Genomic DNA, 25,641 nt, shown 5'->3' on the forward strand with positions numbered 1-25,641 from the left:
TCATGTAAGCGCATTTTCTAGTTCCAGTTTCACCAATGCTATTTTCTCAGAGTATGCTGATATTTTTGAAAACAAGCTAGGCAAACTTCCAGTTGTGTACTCTGTGAAATTAGATCCAGAGGTCAGTCCAGCGGTCAGACTAGTAAGAAAAGTTTTGACAGCTATGCAGGACAAAGTTAAGGTCTAGTTAGATAAAATGGTGCAACAAGGTGTGATTTGTCCAGTCACAGAACCAATTTAATGGTTATCTTTCATGGTAGTTGATGATAAGAAAAGCTCAGATGAAATCAGAATATGTATTGACCCAAGAGACTTAAAGCATTAAAGAGACCCCACCATCCTATGGGTACAGTTGAGGAGGTTGCTACCCTCATGCCAAATGCCACTGTTTTTTTTCTTTCCTAGATGCAAAGAGTTCATTTTGGCAAGTAATGCTTAATCACAAATCTTCACTACTGACTACATTCAGTACCCAGTTTGGTAGATACAGATTTCTCAGAATGCCTTTTGGAATAAATAATGCATTTGAAGTCTTTCAGTGTGCAATAGAGCAAATTTTTTCAGCCTTTCTGTGTTCTACAATACTAGATGATTTACTAAGTGGAGGCAATGCTGAAGTAGAGCATGACAGAAACCTCAGGAAAGTTCTAGACAGAGTATGTGAAGTGAATTTAAAGCTCAATCCTCTGCAATGTAAATTCAGTCAACCAGAAGTTACTTGTGTAGGTCATTTATTTACCAGTACTGGCTTACAACCAGACTCTTCCAAGCAAACAGCCATTCTTGAGACGCCATCTCTAAACAATGTCCAAGCCTTACAGCATTTTCTTGGTATGGTTAACTATTTGGGCAAGTTTATGCCAGACTTCAGTGAATTACCAGCACCTTTAAGAGAGCTAACATGCAAAAATATTGCTTGGTCATGGTCAGAACACCAACAGAAACCATTTGATGATCTTAAACAGAAAATTGCCAGTCCACCTACATTAAGATATTATGATATCCACAAACCAGTAATCCTTTCCTGTAATGTTTCAAAGTTTGGTCTTGGTGCAGTTATTCTTCAAGAGGGCAGACCAGTAGACTATATGTCTAGAAATCTTACACAAACTGACAAGCAGTATGTTCAGACTGAGAAGGAACATTTGGCAATTGTGTTTGCATGTGCGAAGTTCCATGATTAAATTCATGGCTGAGCTATTCAGATCGAGACTGAGCATTAACCTTTAGTCACTATTTTAAAGAAGCCTGTGCATACAGATCCAGCAAGACTACAAAGAATGATGCTCAGATCACCAAAGTTCAACTTCGAAATGGTCTATACAAAAGGCAAACTTCATTATCTAGCCGATACCTTATCCAGATCACTCAGAAGTACCACAGAAAAGCTTGATGCAAAAAATTTTGATTTCGATGTCATGGAGGTGTGTAAGTTTTCTACCACAAGACTTGATGAGCTAAGAGATCAACAAAGACTGATCACATTTTGCAAAAGCTCAACCACTTCATCAATGTTGGAAGCCCATCAAAGCAAACTTGTCTACCAACAGAAGTGTAACCTTATTTTCCTTACAGAGACAAGATGTTGATGGAAGATGGTATGATTTTCAAAGGTCCTAAAGTTTTTGTTCTTACGTCCTTACAACATGAGTACATTCAGATTTTGCATTGTGGCCACCTAAGTTCTGAAGCTACCAAAAGAAAAGGATGAGAAGACTAGTATTTTGGCCTTATTTGGTACTATCATCTTGTTCAGTATGCAATAGTACTCAACCACATTTGCAAAAAGAGCCACTTCAGCTAAGCAGATTCTTGAACTACCTTGGTCAACAATAGCCACTGACATATTCGAGTGGAACAATCAGAATTACTTAGTGTTGGTAGACTCTTATTCGAACTGGTTTGAGATTGAAAAACTGGATCTATATTAAGTGATCAAACATTCATATGTTCGAACACATAATGATCGACCCAAACTGAGCGAACCGGCAAAAAGTCAAACAGCCCAAAAAAAATAAAAACCCAAACAAACCATTAAACTGCTTGATGCAAGGGGGCAAGCCCCCCTGCACCCCCACACTCCCACTACTTAAATATACCAACTCTGAAACCGCACTACATTGCAGTAAATGGAAATCTCACCTTACGGAGATTTCTGTTTACATGTTCAACATTTTGCCGGTTTGCTCAATTGGGATCGATCATTACGTGTTTGAACATCTGAATGTTCGATCACATAATATAAACCCGAAAAACTGGCCGAGAGTCCAGGCACCACCAGACCAATGTACGACCACCAAAAACTATTTAAAAACTATTGCTTTCGACTTACATCAAGACTTCATCAGAACTGCCGTGTTGCATTGAACCATCACAATATATACTGAAATTAGCAGTCATGTGATAAAAACCAACCAATGAACAAAAACATTCTTATATAATCAAATGTGAAACACAAATTAAAGAATGAAATTTTAATGAATAATGAATTGAAAATTGATAAAAAATGGAAATTAAAAATAAAAAATGAAAGATAAAAGTTGTGACAGACTAATGAGCATATTTGGATATGTATGAATGCAAGAAAAACTGTTTACCCCTCCAGACTTTTGAGTTTGAAAATAGAGGTGATGGAACAACATTCATTGAAACCGGGGGGGGGGGTTAAGGGCATCACACAACAAAATACCTATTTGTATTCAAAATACAGATAGGGATTTTACCGTATACAATTTCTCTAGTGCCAACATTACTACTGAACATGCTAATGTATTAAGCAAAGATCTAGGTTTTGTGCCTGCTAAAGAATTTACTTTAGTGGAAGTTCTTATTGACATAAAACTGTATACCCATAAGTTAAACTTGGCCCTTTGGTTCAAACCTGAGTCTTTTAACACAACATCCTTTGGTAATAGGGCTATAAAGAAAGATAGCTCTTTCAACCCCCCCCCCCCCCCCCATTGAACAACTGGCTAGCCATTTTCGAGAAACTTTGTGAGAGAGATCTGGAAAACATGTTATGCCAAGTTTAATTTGGATAAAAGACACAGTCTGTTTTCTGCAGAGGAGTCACTCTTCAAAGAGTTGTGTAATAATAGGTCAATTAGGGTAATGAAGCCAGACAAGGGCTGGGGTATTGTTATAATAGACACTGAGGATTATAACAGCAGGATGTTTGAACTACTGTTTTCAGATACCTACACTCAAATCTCCAAAAACAAATTAAACATAGCATATTCCACAACTGACATCTGTCTTTATGATATGGTTATGCAAGTGCAGACTGACAAAGATACCTATGACTATGTGCACCACCAGCAACTGGTAGTAGCGGGTATCTTTGGGATACCCAAAATCCATAAATACAAGCATAACCCACCTTTGACGCCCATAGTAGATGCTGGGAGAAGTAAGACTTTTTATATAGCCAAACGTGGATAGCTTACTTCAGCCTTCAGTTAGTGCAGTTACCCACATTTGTAAGGACTCCTGGGATTTTCTTTCCAGGGTCGATGGGCTCAGTTTTTCCAATGATTGTATCCTGGTTACTATTGCTGTCCAAAACCTATATTCGGTTATCCCCCACAAGGAGGGGCTTGACTTGTTGGAAAGTATTTTGTTTAATATAGGTTTATTGAACAGCAACAATACCAACATGGCTATCACACTCATGGAGCTGGAATTAGACGACAGTTTTCTTTACTTCGGAGTGTAATTGTTTAGGCAAGCAAGTGGTGTGGCAATGGGTGCTTCTTGTGCCCCGAGCTTTGCCAATCTCATCATGGCACATTGGGAAAAGCACTTTGTGTTCACCAGCCCTTTTACCAATTGTTGGACATTCTATACCCAATTCCTGGATGATATTTTTATCAGTTGGGCAGATTCTATTATCATATTGAATTAATTATTGGAGTACACCAATAGTAGTACATTCTTTCTTAAATTCACACACTCTTTTGGTAATAGTAAGCCTATCTGGATGTCATGGTCACTAAAGATTATGCTAGGAGTTGTTTATGTTCCACTATATATCACAAGCCTACATTTTGCAACTCCTATTTGCATTTCGATAGCTGGCATCCCATGTTCCAAAAAAGAGTGGTGGTGAAAGGGTATTTAGTCCGTCTTGCACGTATGATCTCGGATGATGCTACCTTCATCACAGAGACAAGCAAATTAATGGATATGTTTAGCAAAAGGGGTTACCCTGTGGGGTTATTGGAAAATATTAAAGTGGAAGTGTGCAACTAAAGGAACAAGGGTATTTATCAGCCCTTGCTCCAAATTCACCCTGTATCTAATCAGAATCTGATTGCTATTAAGAATGTAGGTAAGGACAATCAAACATCTAGAATTACATTTGAACGTTCTTTAATTGTCAGTTTTTCTATTAATAGTTATGACATCATTGACGTGGTGAATACATTTTGGCTGATAGTTACAAGTGTCTGTGATGGTAAGGAATTGTTTGGGAACAAACCCAAGGTGTTCTTTAGGGAAAGCAGGTCTTTCAAAAACCTTCTTGAAATGAAAAAAGACCAAGATTTTTCCAACAGGCCAATTGGTATGTTTAAATGTAATAATTGTAACTATTGTCAGCATAATCTTACATAGATTCATAGGTTCATAGGTAGGTACTAGGCTATCGGCCCAAGGGCCTACATAAGCCTGCCCAGCAAGGTACCATAGCTTACGCCACCCAAGAAAGTTATTTTCCTGTGCCACTGTCAAGCAGAGACACAGAAGTGATCCCCGGGGTGTATTTCCTATTTCCTATTCACTCATCAAGATTTTTCTTGAAGAGTGCTAATGAAGAACTTTGCTTGACATAGATGGGTAGCTTGTTCCAGAGTATAGGAAGTCTCTGGGACAGGAATCTATCCCTCTAGTGTGTCCTGTTTATTATGGTGACAAGGTTTAGGTCCCCTAGAGCATGTAGCTTGGAGGGTTTGGGGTTTCTTTCGGTGTAGCATGTCCAACAGCTCTAGGTTTGACATAGCTTTATATGTTAGGCAGAGATCACCTCGGAGTAGGTGATATGCTATAGAGTAAAGCTGGAGTTATTTGAGGTGGTCAGTGTAGGGCATTTGTTTGAGGCCAGTAATCCTCTTTGTGAGGTACTTCTGTGGTCTTTCCAGCTGCTGCAGATGTCTTGTGAGGTACATTCCAAAAGGGGCATTGTACTCTATAATGGGTCTAATGAGTGACAAGTAGAGGGGAACAATGACCTCTTTTTTTCCTGGACGAGAACCCTTTTATGATGAGGTGTGCCACGTAGAAGGACTTCCTGACTACTGTTGCAATGTGACTATCAAAGGAGTGACTACTGTCCACCTGGATCCCAAGGTCTCTTATCTTGCATTCGGTGTTAAGTAGATTGCTGCCTATGTTTTAGTTCATGGGTACAGAGCTTTTACCAAAGGGGATGACACTGCACTTTTTGGCATTGAGCTTGAGGCCATGGCTCTTACACCAGGCATCTGTCTCAGTGAGGCCCTTCTGTAGGATGTCCACATCATTTGGGGACTTGACTATGGCTCCTAGTTTGCAGTCATCTGTGAACTTCATCAGCCAGAGGCCTTCTGTGTTAGCCTGTACTTCAGAGAAGTAGATACCAAACAGGAGAGGTCCCAGGATGGAACCCTGTGGCACTCCACTTGTCACTGCCTTGAGGTCAGATTTGGAGTCTGCAACTTTTACATTGTGGGTTCTGTCAGTGAGCCAGTTGGCAACCCATCTTGTGACGTAGGGATTTATACCTAGTTTAGTGAGTTTAACTATAATTCCAGAATGGGGGATGGTGTTGAAAGGCTTGGCGAGGTCAGGATAGGCTGTGTGAACCACCTTACCCTCATCCATGGCTTTGGTGACAGCCTCAAAGAAGTCGTTCAGGTTCAGGAGGCATGATATGCCTTTCACAAACCCGAACTGGGTGGAATCCAGAGTTTGGAGGTTACCAATGTCTTTGTTTATGAGTTCCATGATGATGCGTTCCATGGCCTTGCAGACCAGGCTTGTCAGGCTAATAGGTCGATAGTTCCCGGGATCAGTGGTGGCTCCCCCTTTGTGGAGTGGGATAACTGTTGCTGTGCACTATTTAGTGGGCACAAAGCCTGATGTGAGGCTATTATTGAACATGGTGCTTAAGTGGAGAGCCAGTTCATTCTGAAGTTCATGTAAAACGCAGCCTGGGATGTTGTCCGGTCCCATGGTTGGTGTGTTTTTGGCTTTAGAGAGTGCAGCTTTTACCTGCGTAGTTGTGATTACAGGGATTCTGCATTCATCCTGTATAGATATGAGTCCTATAAGGGGGTGAGAGGGGGGGGTAAAGTTAGCACTGAACCGATCTGCCAGGATGTTGGCAATATCAGTGGGTTCTGTAATTTTCATGCCTTTGTGCTGTAACTCAGAGCAGATCTGGGTGTTGCCATCTAGATTCTTGACATAGCTATAGAATGCTTTGTGGTTGTCCTTGAATTTAGTGGCGATTTTGTTTTCGTAGCTAGCTTTGGAGGATCTTATAAGGGATCTCAGCTTCTTACTGAGGCTGACCAGGGAGCTCCTCCACTCATGGGATTTTACTCTCTTTTGCAACAGTTTCTTCCTTCTGTTGTACAGTTTGTTTATGGCAGGGGACCACCAGACTGGCTTCTTTTTTTTTGGAGGATATTGTCTTGGTTCTGTTTGGGATAGCATGATCCATGCACTCGTGTAAGTGCTTATAGAGTGCATTTGTGTAGGATTGATGTGAGTCATTTTTCATCAAACAAAAGAAATTTTCAGTGAAGAAGCGTTTCAACTGTTTATCTAAGGGTTTATTATACAGTGCCCTGTGTCAATGTTGTAAAGCCTTCTATATTGGCAAGGCTATTTGCATGTTAAAGGAAAGAATCTATGAGCATCCTAATGAAATCAGGAGAAGCAAGTCAACTAATGCACTTTATAGGCATATTTCAACATTTCCTGACCATAACTTCAAGTTTGTGGTGATTGACTATATTGAAAGTGATTCTAGAGGTTTCATCACTGAAGAACATCTGGACAAAAAGGAAATCATCTGGATTTTGTTTTGTGATGCCCTTACCCCCTGGTCTCAATGAATGTTGTTCCATCACCCCTATTTTAAAACTCAAACGTTTGGAGGGGTGAACAGTTTTTCTTGCATCACACACATATCCAGATATGCTCATTCATCTGTCACAAGTTTTATCTTTCATTTTTTTACTTTTAATTTCCATTTTTTATCAATTTTTAATTCATTATTCATTAATACTGTTCATTCTTTAATTAGTTTTTTACATTTGATTACACAAGAATGTTTGTGTTCATTGGTTGTTTTTTATCACATGGCTGTTAATTTCAGTATACATGGTTCAATGTAACACAGCAATTCTGATGAAGTCTTGTAAGACGAAAGCGCTTGACCGCTTTACTTTGCTTTTATTGGTCAATAAATAGTTTTTAAATAGATTTTGGTGGTCATACATTGGTCTGGTGGTGCCTGGACTCTCAGCCAGTTTTTTCTTCCTTTGGTTCTGAGTTTCAACATTTTTGGTTTGAGATTGATCTGCTACCTAACCTAATGTCCAGTACTGTTATTACTAAATTGAAACATCACTTCTCAGTCCATGGTAGTCTACACAAAGTTATTTCTGACAATGGTGCCCAGTGTACCTGTTAGTTATTTCAGAAATTTGCAAAATAGTAGGACTTTGTCCATATTACTAGAAAGCTGGAATACCCCCAGCCAAACGGCCTGGCTGAGCATGCAGTACAAACTGCAAAGCAATTACTAGAGAGGTCAAAGCATGACAATACTGATATCATCTTGAATTTACTTAATCTCAGAAATATAGCCTGAAACAACTTACTTGGCTCGCCTGCTCAAAGACTTCTATCTAAGCAAACCAGAACAACCTTGCCTATCAGTTCTAGTTTGTTGGTGCCTAATGCTAAAAACACCAGAGCAATCAAAGTCAGACTGTTTAAAAAGCTTTCCTTTCAGAAGTCCAGCTATGATAAAATAAGCAGATTTCTAAATCCATTGAAAGGAGAGATAGTGAGGATGCAAACGACAAAAAGTTTTGATCAAATTGGTCAAGTGAGAGGTATATGTGCTGAGCTGAGATCTTACTTTGTGGAATCTGAGGGTATAGACTACAGGAGAAATTGCAGGAATCTTCTTCCAGTGTCTGAATTGATATTGCAGCATTGTACCTGTGATACAGACTCTAGATCTTACGGCAACCCAGAAGATGTTCTTGTTGAGGGACATGTCTCAGTACCTTTTCCCATTCTTGATGATGTCCCTAATGTCTCTGAAGTTGAACATTCATTAAAGACAGTCACTGTTGCTAAATTCAGTTTTAATTATTATGTCATACTTCTAGACCTGGTGTAATATACACAGCAACCTGGGCATGATTGTTTTATTTATATATAGTTCTGTGTAGTTGCATGTCAAAGGATCATTTCTATACAATTGCATGTCAATGAATGTAGTCATGTGTATGACTTATTTCTCAAAGAGGGAGGATGTAGAACAGAGCGTGTGTTGTAACTTTAAGAAGCATTTCAAAGTTAGGGCACATGCTTACAAATAGAGAGCACCGTGCAGACAGCAGTGCTATTTTGAGAGAACAGCCAGAGTATTAACATGTATGAGTGCAGTAGTCAGTTTGTTTATAAAATTTATTTAAGTTTAAGTTACTAATCCTCAATCTTGGTGTGTTTGTATATAATAAAGATGCTTGAACCAAACCCAAAATTGTACGTCTGTTTTATCCTGGCCAGATGAGCAACAGAAAGTATATATATATATATATATATATATATATATATATATATATATATATTCTAAAGACATGCATCTGGAGCATTTCTCCCCGGGCCTCTGCTGAAAATAGGCCCTGTGGAACTTAATCGGACTTTCCCGCTTTCCCGGTCAACAAGTGTTAAATAAATATATATATATATATATATATATATATATATATATATATATATATTTTTTTTTTTTTTTAACTGCTGGAAGTCAACCGGACTTTTTTGTTGAGAGCTTGCAGTGGTATGGATTAAAGCATCTTGCACTCTTTTTTGTTCTATTTAAAGTCTGGCATTTAGTGCTAGTGTTCATTTGTATGAGATAAATTAGAATACTTTCTTTTGTTAATATGCTGGCAGGCAACCAGATTGGAGTGTTAGCTGTGAGGCACGTTGTAGTAACTTGCCTGTTTGTATTAACTCAGGTTAAGCCTTGGCATTAAAGGCTAATTTGCATTCATGTAAAATTAATTAGAATATTAACATTTTCTCTCATTCTCTTTTTATAATATGCTAGCAGAGGCACATATTGGGGGTGGCTAGCTATGCTGTGTATAATACCAACTTGCCCTCTTCATTTGCTCAAACTAAAGTTTGGAACTAAGAACAATAGATCCTATAGAGGTATTAGAAATATTTCAGTAATTCTATGAAAGTTTGTGTAAAGCAGACACATATGGAAATCAACAAACGGTACAAATGGAAATGTTTATGGAAGAATTAAATACACAAAGGTTAGAGGTAGACAAGGCTCAATTAATAATAGCATAGGAGAAGATGAGATAAAAATGATGATATATAACCAATACACAAGAATGTCTCCAGGAATACATGGTATTCCTGTGGATGTTTGAAAGCAAGGAGGGAAAAAAGCTGATAAAGATCTGGAAGGTTTTGTTTAACATTATTTTAAGAGGAGGAGAAATACCAACATCCTAGAAGAAAGTGGTGGTAGCTGGAATACCTAAAGATGTCCATCAGATCCAGCTTCATACAGGCCCGTTTCAATACTAAACCATGATTAAAAAGTATTTATGTCTTTAATAGCTTAATGAATGGCAAAAGTGATGCCAAAAATAGACAGATATGGATCAATGTGGTTTTGTGGAGGGGAGGCAAACCTTTGACAACATTAACATACACTGATGATCCAGATGGAAGGAGAATGTACGAAAATACCACTGCTGTCGGTGGGTCTTGTTGCAGAGAAAGCATTTGACAGATTAAGCTAGGACTTTATGAGGATGGCAATGGAAGCATTGGCATTCCCTGATAAAATTATAAGGTTGATTAAGAGGATATATAAGGGATCAGAGGTAAAAAATAAAGTGGATAGGTTCCTCTCTGATAATTTCCGCTTGAGCAGAGGGACCAAGCAGGGATGTCATCTTTCTCCATTATTATTTTCATTATATTTAGAACCACTGGCAAAGAAAATAAGGGACTCAGAAATTCTAGGCTATAATTGGTATAGTTCAATAAAAGATTGCTGTATTTGCAGATGATGTTATTTTATACCTGATAAAACCAGAAAGGGATAATACAGTGTTGTGGAACATTTTGATAGTTTCAAATCTTTTTGGGATACAAAATTAATGAAGCTAAAACAAAGGAAATAACAGTAAATTATGTACCCACACATGAATTGTTTCAGCAATATCCATATTTATAGGGACATGATAAAATAAAGTATTTAAGAGTATGGGTTAAAATGATTCCAGTGTAGGAGCTAAGGACATGTGGGAAGAGACTAAACAAAAGATAATGCAAAAACTGAGAAATTGGAAGCTCTGTTATATGGATATGCATAGTAAGATAAAAACAGTTAAAAATGTTTTAGTGTCTTATACACAGGTGAGGCATATTTTAATCAACCAGAGGATAAGTTGTGGATAGCAATTAATAAAGAGCTGAAGGACTTTATCTGGGAGGAGAAGATGGCAAGAGTCAAGTGGGATAAGCTGATTCTTCAGTAGAACAAGGAGGACTGGGATTGCTAGATTTGAACGGGCATTTCAGAGCTACACATTTAAGGCTCCTATACATAGCACAAGCAGAAACCTATAATTCAAAGTGGAAAGGGGTGATGACGAAACAGAGGGAAGCTCAAGAAAAAAAAGAAAGACTGGGACTTTGGATGCAGAACTTTAAGGAGAATAACAATAATCATACAGAATATTATTATTAGTCACTACGGAACAAGTCCTGTCAGTCCTCTTAACCTGGGCATTGATAACATACTGGGTTGCCTGATTATCGGTACCAAATATAGCCTATATGATCCCCAGGTAACCTCTTTAATCTATGCTTCTTCCATGAGTTACACTCTTGATGCCTGGAAGCAGCCATTGTAATGTTGTTACATAAGGGTAGTGCAACTATAGACTTAGGTAACTATAGATACATCAGTCTCACTAGTTTTATATGTACTTATAGAACATATTATCTCAAAACAAGTTATTGTGGATATTGAAAATCTCTTAACCCTGGACTCTTAACAATGGTTTTGTGAAGGGAAGGCCCTGCCTCTTTAACCTCATTTATTTTACAAAGTTTGCAAAAGCGATAAACAATTGTGCTAATTGCAACATCAGGTGACTGACAATCAAATATTTAAAGAACAGATTACAATATGTCTGTATCTTGATAAAGCTCAGTATTAACCGAGCGAAAGCACTTGATGTTATTTTTCATTCTGTTGTCGTGAAATAAATTACCAGTTTTTAATTACTGCTTTGGTTTTCGGTCCTTTCTGTCGGACATTTTTGGATTTACATTATTTTATAAAGTAACTGAACAGTGGATTTTGGTTACACTTTATTTACAGTATATCTGGACCTGGCTAAGGCATTTGACATTATTCCCTATTCAGGCATTACTGACTGATTTGCAAACCTGAATACAAATGTGTATGTTGTGCAGTGGATAGCTAATTGGTTGTCTTTCAGAGCCCTGGTGGTTATAGTTACAGGTGCTGCTTCTGAAAGCAAAACATTAACAATGGTGTACCAAATGGCTCATTGTCGGACCCTGTCAAATTTGGAGTTTGTTTCTCAAACCTTCAGATCAACATTCCAACATTCTCAGCAATCATCATCCCATATACATCAACAGAGAATACCACAAGCCACCCCAACCCCTGTACTTCAAGTCAGTAAGAAACTTAACCAATTTTGATAAATCAGTTTTTTATAACACCTTAAACAATGTGGCTTGTGACCCCTGAAATATCTACCTCCAGATGAAGCTGTCTGTCTCTTCAATAACTCTTTAACCATACTTAACCAGCAAACCCTAGTGAGATATTAATTGGTGAAAATAAATTATGCTCCATGGCTAATGCATCACATTAAAGAACTCATGAGAAACAGAGACAGAAACAATGCTGGAAACAATGGCACAAAACTAGGACCCGGTGACACCTTAAATACATACCAGTGCCTCAGAAACCATATAAAGGCACAAGTTTCACAAACCAAACCACACATACAAGAAACCCCAAAATAATTTGGCAAAATTTAAACAGCCTCCTAAAACCAGGTAGAAAACCCACCTCAAATCCTTTCCCATCTGAAATCAGCATGGACATTGCAGACAAACTGAACAATCACTTTATATCCAGTACTCTACTTAACTGAAACTGCAACAACCCATACCCACCCCCACCTAATGCCTGACCATAGATCTACCCCAACTCAACCTATAACCATCTATACCCACCCCACTTAAACTTCACAGACCATAGAACCATCTCCAAACTCAACCTAACAAATATCCAAATACCATCAGAAAATGAATTAAAAAACTGAAACCCACAACAATAGCTCTTGACAACCTGCCATCTGATACCTCAGTATAGCTGCTGGCACCATTCGCTACCATGTATCTATCCTAGTGAATAGATCCATCACAGAAACCTACATTCTAGCCCTATGGAAAGCTTCCTTCATAATCCCCTTGCACAAAGGTGACATATCCATCAAGCTGTGAAACACTTGTCCTATAACAATCCTTCCTCCCCTCTCCAAAGTACTTGAAAATGCATACATCAGCAACTCCTAGCCTTTATAATTGATAACCAATTACCTTCTCTTACCATTCATGGCTTTTAACCCCAGCACAACACTGGAACTTCACTGCTACAGTTCTTAGATATGATTAATGAAAGTAAAATCTCAAGTAATTGTATCTCCACCCTTTCCTTGGACTTGTCAAAAGTCTCCAACATGACCTCACATCAACGTTTCCTCCAAAGGCTAAATCTTATAGGCCTTACAGCTACCTCAACTAACTTTTTCACCAGCTACCTAAACAACCACTTTCACCCTGTAAAGTGGAATGACTCCAACTCCATATTCCTTCTCATCACTAAAGGAGTCACCCAAGGCTCCATACTTGGGCCGATACTTTTCAAAATCTTCATTAGTGGCATGCACAAGGAATCAAAACTCATCAATATAATATGGCATGTTAATTACTCAACTTTACTTTGCTTATTCCCAAACCTTCTCACTCTAGAAACCATCACACAGGAGGCTTTCATATCAATAGAAAGCTAACTACATAAATCTCACTTGTTCTTAAACCGAGCAAAGCTAACATAAACCTATCCCTTCCCAAAAGCATACATCAAAACAGCACTGACCTTAATACTATCTCCTTTAAAAACACAAAATAATTGTAAACATCACCAGCACAAAATTATTAAGATTTATCATTGATAACAAGTTATAATTTTACCTGCCATTGACACTGCTGTCAAAAAGACACACTTCAAACTAGGCTGTCATTACAGAACAAAGCACCTGCTAAGTGATCATAGTAAAAAATAACTGCCACTTCCCTTCCTGCCCTCCTGCATGCCTCAGTAATATTCAGAAATCTCAACTCTTGCACATAACAAACTAGGAAGCACTTACAACAAAATTAGTAAATTCATCAGTAGCCTCCCAAACCACTCCCACCAATGCATGGACTCATTACTCTCAACTGGCTTGAACTTCCTCAACTAATTACCCTCTCCCAGTTACAGACAGCAAACAAAATACTTCATCATCCACTTAAAACATACTCGTTGTCTAATCCCATCCAATGACAAAGCACCTAGTAGATACCCAAGCTCTTCAGAAACTAACTATTGCTAATAAATCAAATAACTATTATGCTGACTCACTATTTTCTGAATCCATCTCCAAGGCAAGGAACAAGCTACCAAACCATCAAACTTTTAAATAACCTGAAACAATTCAGATCCATTGTACAATATCACCTGACAAACTAATAAAGGGCATCCATGGAAGTGAACATTTTAGTTGTTATGAAAGACTGAAATATCTGAACTTGCATGGTGTTTCTCATATAGCTATCTAAGAGGAGATCTTATTCAGCATATAGGGCATTTAGAGACAAGTACCTCTGGGAATGTTTGGGGTAATCAAAAAGTATTAAAGAATCATCAAACAACCTATGTAGAAGATTCTATAGGAATGAAAAGTGTAATAATTTGTTCTCTGAGAATGTAGCTGATGCATGGAATAGACTACCAAATTACAATAAAGCAAGCACTAGTTTAGATATTTTTAAGAACAGCCTGGGTACTTATTATGGGTACAAGTGCTTTGGTATATTGGCAGGCTAGAAGGGTATTATTGCCAGTGTTTGAAATATCTGTATGTATGTATGTATGTACGTATGTATGTATGTGTTTGTATATATGCATATCTGGTCTAATAAAAATAAAAAAAATATGAGAGGTGTATTTCTAGTAAGTAATACGCTGAAAATGATTTAAACTTGCAGATGAGGTGGAAGGGTTTACAAATGTTTGTTAGTGCTGATATTTAGTAAACTATTTCCAGGCCTAAGATAAACAAAGGCTGACATGTTTGGTAGTGATGATTATACTGTGGTTTACTTTTGCTGTGTGGTATGCTATAATCCAAAAAAAAAGCAACAAAGAACTTATGATATGCTTTGTAACTCTACAACTTTTAAGAGGCATTAGTGATTTCATGCGTTTTGCGATGTTGATTTGTACTGTATAAAGAACAGCATCATCATAGTCTAGATAATTTGCCTTTTATTTTTCCTGACTATATTCAAATTGACTTGCTTGAAGTCTGTAGGACGTGATTAATAAATTAACTTCTTGACTAAGGCAAAATCAGTATTACTTTAAATACTGGTTAGCAGGTTTTGGTGTTGTGGTTTCTGTTGGTATGTATGGCTGTAAGTGAGCACAAATGAAAATAAGAGTGTATAAAAAGAGTTGGGGGGGTAAAGCAAGGGACTAAGAACAAGGTGTGTTGCAGTTCACCAGACTTATAAAGGTAATAGAGAATAATGCATCCTTTTGTTAGCTGCATATGCAACTAAACATGCCCATGGGGAGGCATTTCTGTTATTCATAGTTTGCGTGTAGTAAAGATGATGCTTACAGGTTCAGCAGATGACTGTTCAGAAACAGAAAAATAAATAATCGGAATATGAATGTTTCTGTAGCTATGGTAATCACAAGTAACCCAGTTACTCCCATATATAAATTACTTAAGTAGGCCTTTTTGGTAATAAAGCCAGTACAAAGGAAAGGGGGGACAAGTCACTGCAGTCTGCAATCACTGTTGCTTGGGGCACATGACAGGATTTAGATAAGGCAGTCTGGCAACAAATCACAAGGGACATGTTTCTAAAAATGTTGCATTGTAAGGGGCTGCTGATGTTTAGACATGCTATATGTAATGAAAATATGAATATATATCATAATATCAATTAGGGGTTATCTGGGGTGGAACAAATTAAAGTTTACTTGTTGCTCTTTGTATGTCTGTCCTTTTTCCCCTACTTCAGCTCCAGTTTCAACAGGAACAAAATGAGCATTGCTTTAATTTCTTTATGATAGTGAATGATGTCAATCAGCAAGAGGTAGTGTTGTAACACTTTCTCTAACTGTTGAAGCAGTACAAACTATAGAACATATTGCAGTCTTGTGTTATCAAGTTTGTCTACATGACATAAATACAGTGTTGCAATGTTTGTACTCACTCCTATGACAGCATGAGTATAACAGCTGCTGTGGAGTCGTATTAAGCAACTTGCCAAGTACTGTTGAACTGTATTCGGTAATTTATAAGGGGAAAGGTTTTAGTTGAATGAATTTTGTATTTGTATTTGCATTTGCACTTTAAGGTTAATTGAAGGTAACTAATGTTTTTGTATAAAAATGACTGCAATGGTGTTATTAATTATCCCATGAAGGCAATAGCCGAGGTACCAGGAGGCACCAGTAAAGTATTGTGGCAGTCAACCATGGCTCTGTGTGATTTTTGCAGTTTTATTCAGTTACTTGACTCGGTGATTATTTATGCAGAGGGAAAGTTTTAAACTATGTTGGTTGCATTGGTGGTGGAAGGTTTAGGTAAAACTAATATTGATTTATGTATTTATTTATATGCCTACACTTTGTGGAATGGTTTAGGGAAAAGATTTAGCCTATGTTGGCTGCATTGATGGAAGAAAGTTTGCATAAAGCTAATGGGTTGGGAATTATTTATTTATTTATATCCCTACACTTTGTTAAATGGTTTAGTTCCACTAAGCCAGTAGCTTCTTTTCAGGGTTGAACAGAGGGAAGTGGAATTCATGTTGCCTAGGTTATATTTGAAAAGGCAACATTTTTACTCTTTTAGCATTTTCACTTCTGGTGCAGAGGTTACTGGGAGACAAACCACCACAACTCAAATTGGAGACCAACAAGAAACAATTGATATTCTACTGGCTATAACAGAGCCAACTGAACCAGGTGATTATTCTTTGACTGACCTGGATGATGAATGTGAGAAGATCACAGTGAGTTTACATGAATTTGTAGTTACTGACGCATCTCATGACAGAATGCTGGAGAAGGAAATGGTCATAAAGGGTGAAATAGCTAAACTGACTGTAAAAACTTACAGGAAACAGCCAAACAAATGGTGACTAGAAAAGGGTAGCATTCTTATGCAGCAATTGACACACTTGAAGGTAATGTAAATTCTGGGGCTGCTGGAAGAACAAGACTAATGATCTTCATCCATCCATCCTCAACCACTTTTCCCATTTTGCACATGGGGTTGGGGTATCACTTCAACAGTGACAATCATCTGGAACCAAGGTTTACACTACTGGATAGCTAGCTCTGCTGTGGTAATTCATCCATACCACTGATTCTAGCACACACTCACAACTACAGATAATTTAGAGTGTCCAATTCACGTACTGCATGTTTTTGGGATGTGGGAGGAAACCCATGCAACTGCAGGGATGACATGCAAACTCCACACAGAAGGCACTCCAGCTGAGAATCAAACCAGAGAACCTCTTGCTGTGAGGTGACAATGCTAACCACTGCACCACTCCAGCCACCCACTACCAAAGATCTTGGTAAGGATAAAAAGTAAAACAGAAAAACTGGCTGATAGATATTATGTTTTTCTTTAGGCACTAATGTTGAGGATATTGGAATTTTAGTCAGGTAAAAAACAAGACATTTTTTTACTTGATATCTGAGCATTTCCGTTAATGGAAAATATTTTGTCAGAATGTGAGATAAAAAAGAAGGGTAGCAGTCATGGAGTGCCTTTGTTTTGTGCCTCAGAATACAAATTTGAGAGAATAGTGTTTTTAGAAATGCTGAGACTGATGTGGAAGAGGAAGGCTTATTAAAATATTTGCAAAGTACACGTAGGACTGCAATGGACCTTATTACGTTCAGTATTCACTTATAGGCCATGGACCTCTTTAGAAATCAATATTGGCTGCTAGTCACATTTCAAAAAATCTTTTGAACCATAAATCAAATCTATTTTTAAATATTTCAGTGCTATCTACCTGGGTGATTTCCACTGTAAAAATATTCCATCCTCTTCTAGTTGTAATCTAAGAAAATGCACTAAATAATTGTAATCATGATGCCTTTGTATGTACAGACGTGTTTATTTCTTGTAAGTGTGTCATGTTGCAAAAAAGTTAATTCCCAATAAGCATCCTATCTATTATAAACAGAGAAAAAATGTATTCTTCTAAGTCCAGTTATGTAAGATAGATTTACCAATTATCTGATCTTGTTTGTAAAGACCTCTGGACTTCTTCTAATCTAAAATTGTCAGATCATGATTATACACTGAAACCATAACCATATTATATTAATGGTCTTATAATTGTATTTTGATTGGAATAATAACTACTTCATCCCCCAAGGAAACCATTCTTAACAATGTTCTTATAATAGAAAACATATTCTTCAAGATTTTATTCAAAACTAAATTTATTATTAAGGATGATTCCTAAATCTTTATGTTTATAACTGTCCTTAATTATAATATAGTGCATGGAGTGCCCTGATTGCACTCAAAAAATTGTTAAATGATATCCTGGTTAAGCACTAGTGACCCAACCTTAACAACACTTAAATGATTGTTAAGCACCCCCTACAAATTTTTAAGGCTGAGTCAGCACTAAAAGCACACAGCATTAACAAGAAAAGAGCAACAGCAGATAGAAATGCCTACATTTCAATTCCCTTTTCTAGCTGCTGTCTAGAGAATTTTGAATTGAGCAACTTCCCTTACAATGAGAATACATTCAGCACCCCCACTGCTTTAGTGGCTTTCAAACTTGAACAACACATTGTGTTATCTTTATAATTCCTTTTGGCTACTATGTAGTGCATGGAGAAGATAAATCTCCAAGCACTACAAAGAATTATTATTGGGATCTCTGACCGTAACAAAAAATGATGTGTTTTCAACATTGATGACAAGATTCAGTGTTGCATGAAAGGTGAATTTCTTGGTATCCATGCCTCAAACACATGATATGCTCCTTATGATCAGTGACCCAATCATAATCCTCTACATTATTCATGCTGAGTTGATAGACTAAGTTGTGTCTACCTATATGCAGCATCTTGCACTTAGACTCATTAAGATGCATTCCATTAGGAACATAATAACCAGAGGAATAATACTAGCAAGCAATCACAGGGAGTGTAAGATACCTGGCCATTTATACCTTTAATCAGATAAACTTAAATATTCTTGCCACAAGAACTTAATAACACTTACCTCCCAAACTGAGCAGGGCTTTACATGACAAATCTGAAGTAAATTTGTTTCTACCCAGCCAGTCATTAAGTCTAGCCTTAAAGGTAGCCAAAGCAGTACTTTGTTTAACCTGCAGTAACAACGTCTTCCATAGGCTGTACTATGCTGTGTTAGGAACTCATCCCTCCAAAGATTCTTGTTACTGTTTTGGTGTAGATTTAGGAACCCATCCCTCCAATGAGTCTTGTTACTGTTTTGGTGTAGATTTAGGAACCCATCTCTCCAATGAGTATTGTTACTGTTTTGGTGTAGATTTAGGCCTCTAGTGTGGCTGTCTGCAGAGGCATTGGTTTTGAAAAGAAATAGGAGGTCAAATAGGACTGCATAATTCATGGCTCAAAACGGTGGACCCAAGTTACCTCAGAGCAGACAGTAGGCTATTTAGTATAAGGAGATTGTACTAATATTTAAAATAATTGATGGATTTAAGACCTTTAGTTTTCTTGGTTAGAAGTCTTTGAGACTTTTCCAGTTGACCAGTATGCTTGGATTTGTTCATAGCAAAGGGGCGATCTATTTGATGATGGGTCTTTTAAGGGAAGAATACAGAGGTAGAATGACTTGAAAATATTCCATCGGTAATTAACTGGGCCAGTTAGAAGGATTTCTTGACTATGGTGGAAACATGATGATCAAATGAAAGAGAAGGAGAGAGAGAGTTGTCCACATAAGTACCCTTGTCTCCTACGACCATCTCTGTCTGAAGAGGAGTACCATTTATAACACATGAGGAAGGAGTGACAAACCTTTTGCATTTAACTTTAGACTATTTTTAGTTCACCAGGTATGTCTATACTCCAACCTTTGCTGGAGTTTTTTAGTAGCAGTGGATGAGAAGATAAGAGTACCCAGCTTGCAGTCATCAGAAAGCTTTGTCAACCATACTTTTTGGGAGATTACCTTAGATGTCTGCCAAAGAAATACCAAAAAGGAGATGGTCTAGTATGGATCCCTGTGGCACACAGTCATTGTAATTTTATATTCAGTGAGTGTGCAGCAACATTCACAACCCAGACAACCGAGGATCTGTTGGATAGCCAATTTGCAGGATTCAAGTCATGCTATTATCCGCCATTCCTTTGATTGAAGATCAATCAAAAAATTGTGTCAAAACACCATTTGGTGACCCACAGAGACTGTAAACGGAAACAAACCCCATCTACATCCCCAACGACGTGAAGGGCATGTCCCACTCTATGTGTGTGTGTGTGTGTGTGTGTGTGTGTGTGTATAAATATATATATATATATATATATATATATATATATATATATATATATATATATGCACACACATACATATATGCACAAACATACATGCATCTATCTATATATATATATATATATATATATATATATATATATATATATATATGGTCTAATTCACTTCACTGAAATCACATTTCACTGAATCTCATTTCACTGAATTGTAAGCTATAGACTTGATGTGGCAGTGTGTAGAGTGCTGTGAGGCAAGGAAAAGGTATATGTCCTAAACCCCACTGTAGCGTGACCTGGAGTTAGTATATATAGTGGGGGGCACAGCCCCCCACTTAGTATGGTTTTATATTGTCTGTTTTTGTTAAGAGGAAGTATTTTTTATGTTGTAGAAAGAGGTAGCCATTAGTTTTGTGAGTTTGTTTGTGTATGGTTTCCCATTTAATCTTGTGAAATTTAGCATTTTGAGCTTTTGGTGAAATGAGACTCAGTGAAATGAGTTGTCAGTGTTTTGGACTTTAGGTGATTTGGTCTCAGTGAAATGTATTTCAGTAAAATGTGATTTCAGTGAAGTGAATGTATATAGCTACTCTGAGACCACACATCACACAACAGTCAAGAAAAGGGAAAAACTCCACTGTAACTGAAAGGCATTTCCACACAATTGTTTTGATCTCCAGGCAGTTAAAGAAATGACAATTGATAAATTGATTGCAATTTGCAATCCAGCAAGCAATGTAGGAGTAATAAGGGTCCCACTGGGGATCAAACCCATGACCTTCTAAAGAAGACAAGATAACCGCTAAACTACAAAATCCATATTATCTGTGCCCATTCAAACAAGATGTCTAAATAAAATTGATTCCATATTGATCTCTAATTGTGGTAATAACCACATCTATCTTGGCATCATTCATTTACATATGTATGTATGTATGTATATATGCATGTATTTATTAATTCATCACCAATGAATTCCCTACCCAGCACTTATCCACAACTGTAAATAAGGAAATAAATACATGAAATAAAAAGGGCACAAAACTAAGCTTTGTGGGATAACTCTAAAGGCTTTAATTTGACTTTGACTTATGTTACATATTACTTACTCATTCTGTCATGTCATTTAAGCAATTTGCTGTCCATAGCAATTCATAAAGGAATGGTGAGGATGCAGGGAATAGAGTTGGTGAAGGTGGATGAGGTTAGATACTTGGGATCAACAGTTCAGAGTAATGGCAAGTGTGGAAGAGAGGTGAAGAAGAGAGTACAGGCAGGGTGGAGTGGGTGGAGAACAGTGTCAGGAGTTATTTGTGACAGACGAGTACCAGTAAGAGTGAAAGGGAAGGTATACAAGAGGGTAGTGAGACCAGCTATGTTATATGGGTTGGAGACAGTGGCATTGACAAAAAGGCATGAGCCAGAGCTGGACGTGGCAGAGTTAAAGATGTTAAGATTTGCAGTGGGTGTGACGAGGGTAGACAGGATTAGGAATCAGTATATTAGAGGGTCAGCTCAGGTTGGACGGTTTGAAGACAAAGTCAGAGAGGTGAGATTGCGTTGGTTTGGACATGTGCTGAGGAGGGATGGTGGGTATATTGGGAAAAGGATGCTAAGGATGCTGCTGCCAGGTAAGAGGAAAAGAGGAAGGCCTAAGATAAGGTTTATGGATGTGGTGAGAGAAGACATGCAGGTGGTTGATGTGACAGAGAAAGATGCAGAGGACAGGAAGAAATGTAAACAGATGATCCACTGTGGCGACCTCTAATGGGAACAGCCAAAAGAAAAAGAAAAAAAGTAGCAATTCATTTTACAACACAGTTATAGAACTTGAGGTTCTTTACAACTTTAATAATTCGCTGACAAGGAACTGAATGGATAGTCTAACTAAATCACATCAGTTGACAAATCCATGCCCTATGAATCAACCCTATCAGTATAGAAACTTATCAAGTTTTTAATAAGTAGACCTGTCCACTGAAAATCCATGTCGGTAAATATTGCAATATGTTTTACCAGTAGTGCCTTACATTACAACTACCACAATTCTCCAAAACCAATTACCAATACGACTAATTAGACTTACTGGCATGACTGGAATATATCATTGTTATGGAACTACTTCATAAATCAGAGATTGTTTAAATAAATATACTAAGATTACCTTAATACTCTCTCTCTGTTATGGAAGCCTGCGACAAAGAATTAATTACATCACGTGTAGACACTATCTGTTTTAATCATGGTAAATGACATCTCCGCCATCACCAAAGACATAAAAGAGACAGAATCACCAACAGGGTTTACTAAATTGGTGATATCATAACAAATGCTCCTACCAACTTGTTACACAAAACAGTTTGTAAAGCAATTGACCAGAATACTTGGATCCAGTTGTAGTCAAATATAAAAATAACAGAAGTTTGAAGACTGGAAGGTGGGAGTAAAATGTGGTGCAAATTAAATGGGGAAAGAAGATAAACTGCAGTATTTATGGTAACCATTAAAAGAAGAAGCTCACAGTAGAGAAAGAAAAAACAGAAGAATAGAAAGTAAGTCAAGTAGTATAGCTGTAGGCAAGTATCATCATTGTTGCCCTAGCATTTATTTTAATTTGGAAGCCTTATAAATAAAAGTTTAAAATGTTGCAATTACAACAGTTAAGGAAGCGTTTGTATTTACCCTAGAAGGGTTTTGTGGCTTTATAGTGAGTCTGTTGTACTCTGTTATACTTTCCTTACATTTCTGTGTTTACACTGCAGCAGCCATCAATACATGAAAAAACTTGGTTGAACATATAGCTTAATTTTGCTGGGCTATTTTATACCTACATATCATACTGTATGTGTCAAAAACATACTGCATAGTTTTTACAAGGGATGATTACATTATGTACCACCTTGAAAATACATTTGCAGAGGGATTTAGAAAGAATATCACTGCCAGTGGTAAGATCTGCTATCAAAAGGAAGTGTTTCCACAATGTGAGAAAATGTGATTCAAACATAGGTTAGTTGCAATGAAGGACTGCCTTATCGGCTAATTACATGTCTCTGAATTAACCTTAACTGTGAGTGCAAATCTGCACTTTCCTGTAAGAGTCACCCCCTGGTGGCAAACGGATCATGTTGGTTCTGGCACCTCAGAAATTACTAACACACACACACTCACACACACACACACACACACACACACACACACACACACACACACACACACACACACACACACACACACCAACATAAAGCTTACCTGTCTTTGAGTTAACAGAACACATCTGATTTGTATTAGAGTTTCATATTTCCTTCTAATATAAAAAACATACTTAGCCCTACCCTCTGTTAGTTAGCCTAGAGCCTTCTTTTGTGCCAGTGATGCAGTAGCATTATTGATGTCTAGCAGTGTTAAACAGACATTATGTTAGAAAGCTATGTGTAAATAAATACTAATGGTACAGGGTTTGAATCTTTTGAAATGCCTTTTATGGCATGATTTACAGAGTATTGCTAGTGTTTAGTGCCCCCCCCCCCCATTCAATGTTTTTCATGCTACAATGTTCAAAACATTGTCCTGTTTTATTTTAGTGCCTTTAGGGCAGAAAAAGAGGAGTATTTCTGGTCTGTGGAGCCCCCACCCACCACTCCATGCTTTTTTTATTCTGCAAAACATTGTTCTGTTTTGTATCCAAGTATCTAATGTTCCTCCTCCAGCAATGAAGGATCTATTCATTCGTATAGGGGAGGTCAGAGAAATGAAAGCCCTCCACAAAACCACATCCACAGATTCATGCATACTTTACACATGCACACATGCACATATACGCACACACAAGCACACACACGCACACACATGCACACACATGTTCATACACCACTCATACCTCTAAATGCACTTACACATGCTGCCATACATATACTCACATGCACACACCCCAATACCACCTGTCCACCCCCCCAACAGTTATCTGTTACATGATTGGGTGACTTGTAGCTGTTCAATAACACGGATGCACTTGGTAACTTATGCAGCTAAGCTAGTCTCTATTTCTTAGATGGATAAAAGCCTTCTGCAGGCATTTTCTAGGGGGAGACCACAAGGCTAATTAGCATAGGCTACTCCCCTAGAAAGCCTCATTAGCATTTGCAGTTGGCCACAAAGCCAGCACCATCATGGATCTACACTACAAAGGATGTCAGTATCACTGTGTGGCTGAATCTGAATCAGAAATGGTTACCACAAGTTGTACATTGCACTTTCACCTGGTGGTAAACCTTCTGAAAATGGCTCTAGGATGTCTAAAATGCACCCTACATAATTTTCAAGGGTCTATCTGGGATGCGTGACTACCTTCTAGGTAAAACTGAAAACTCAAAAAATATTGTGGTAGAAAATACTGTTAGTGGGTTGTTTTATGCCAATATATATATATATATATATATATATATATATATATATATATATAGATATATATATATATATATATATAAAAACAAAGAAACTTTTCATATAATGTTGATCTAAAATGGCTGCAGCTGAAATTTTCCCTGTCCATTTAATAACTACCAATCCTACCACACTGGCGGATATAGCAATATTGAGTCTATATCAATACCATATTTGTCATGTAAATACATATATCATACACACTTTAAAAATGTGTTACAAAAACTGTATAGCTAATACATGGAATGATAAGCAGTTGTGTGTGTATCATACACAAAAAAAAAAAAAAACAATGCAATTATGGGGTAATTTGGAAGAGTTAATGCATGCTCCAAATGTAATTACAGCAAGTAATTTAAATCTTCCTTCCACTATTTTGAACACTATTGGCACAAATCATTTAATGAACTTCTTTGATTTTTTTTCATTAAGCAAAACAACTTACCTGATATTGTGAAACCAAGCAGATAGAAAATATACCATTTTAAATATGGCATGCATACCTGGCAGCTATGAGGTAAATTCTTGACACAAATTCTCTCTCCTTCTGTATAGTGACCATTCTTTCATTACACCTATTCCTCTTACTTAACCTATAATAAAACATTACTCCTCAAGCATAAATTAAGTCCATGTTAAGTAGTATTGAATGGGTGATAGCTTTTTAAAGTGAAGGCTTATTTGAAATATTTTATTTATGAGTTTAAAATAATCAAGAGCCTGATCATGGTTGGAAAGAATCATGTAACCTCATGAGGTGGTATTATCCAGAAGACACATGAATTAGTCAAGATTAATGATAGAAAAAATGGCCAGTTATGTCGACAGCAGCACAAAAACTAAACAAAATTATAAGGAATTAATAATTGCATAAAAACAGGAAATCTTTTTTGCAAGTATATATCAGAATCGGCAGATAACCTTTTTTCACTAACAAATTTCTTCAGTGCAGATCATGCTATAATAGAAGCACAAGAATTTTTCATGACCTTATGCAATACGGTACAGAAATGTAAGCC

The 25,641-nt window shown here is 37.3% G+C and overlaps 1 protein-coding gene across 1 annotated transcript in view; it reads right to left on the reverse strand.

Moving 5' to 3' along the window:
• Positions 1-25,641, reverse strand: part of LOC122789800 (tyrosine-protein phosphatase non-receptor type substrate 1-like) — a 502,255-nt gene that overhangs the window by 173,194 nt on the left and 303,420 nt on the right. The gene's annotated exons all lie outside the window — the stretch shown is intronic.

Source organism: Protopterus annectens, chromosome 15.part0, assembly GCF_019279795.1.
Source record: "Protopterus annectens isolate FY-2018-M chromosome 15.part0, PAN1.0, whole genome shotgun sequence".
NCBI classification, from domain to species: Eukaryota; Metazoa; Chordata; order Ceratodontiformes; family Protopteridae; genus Protopterus; species Protopterus annectens.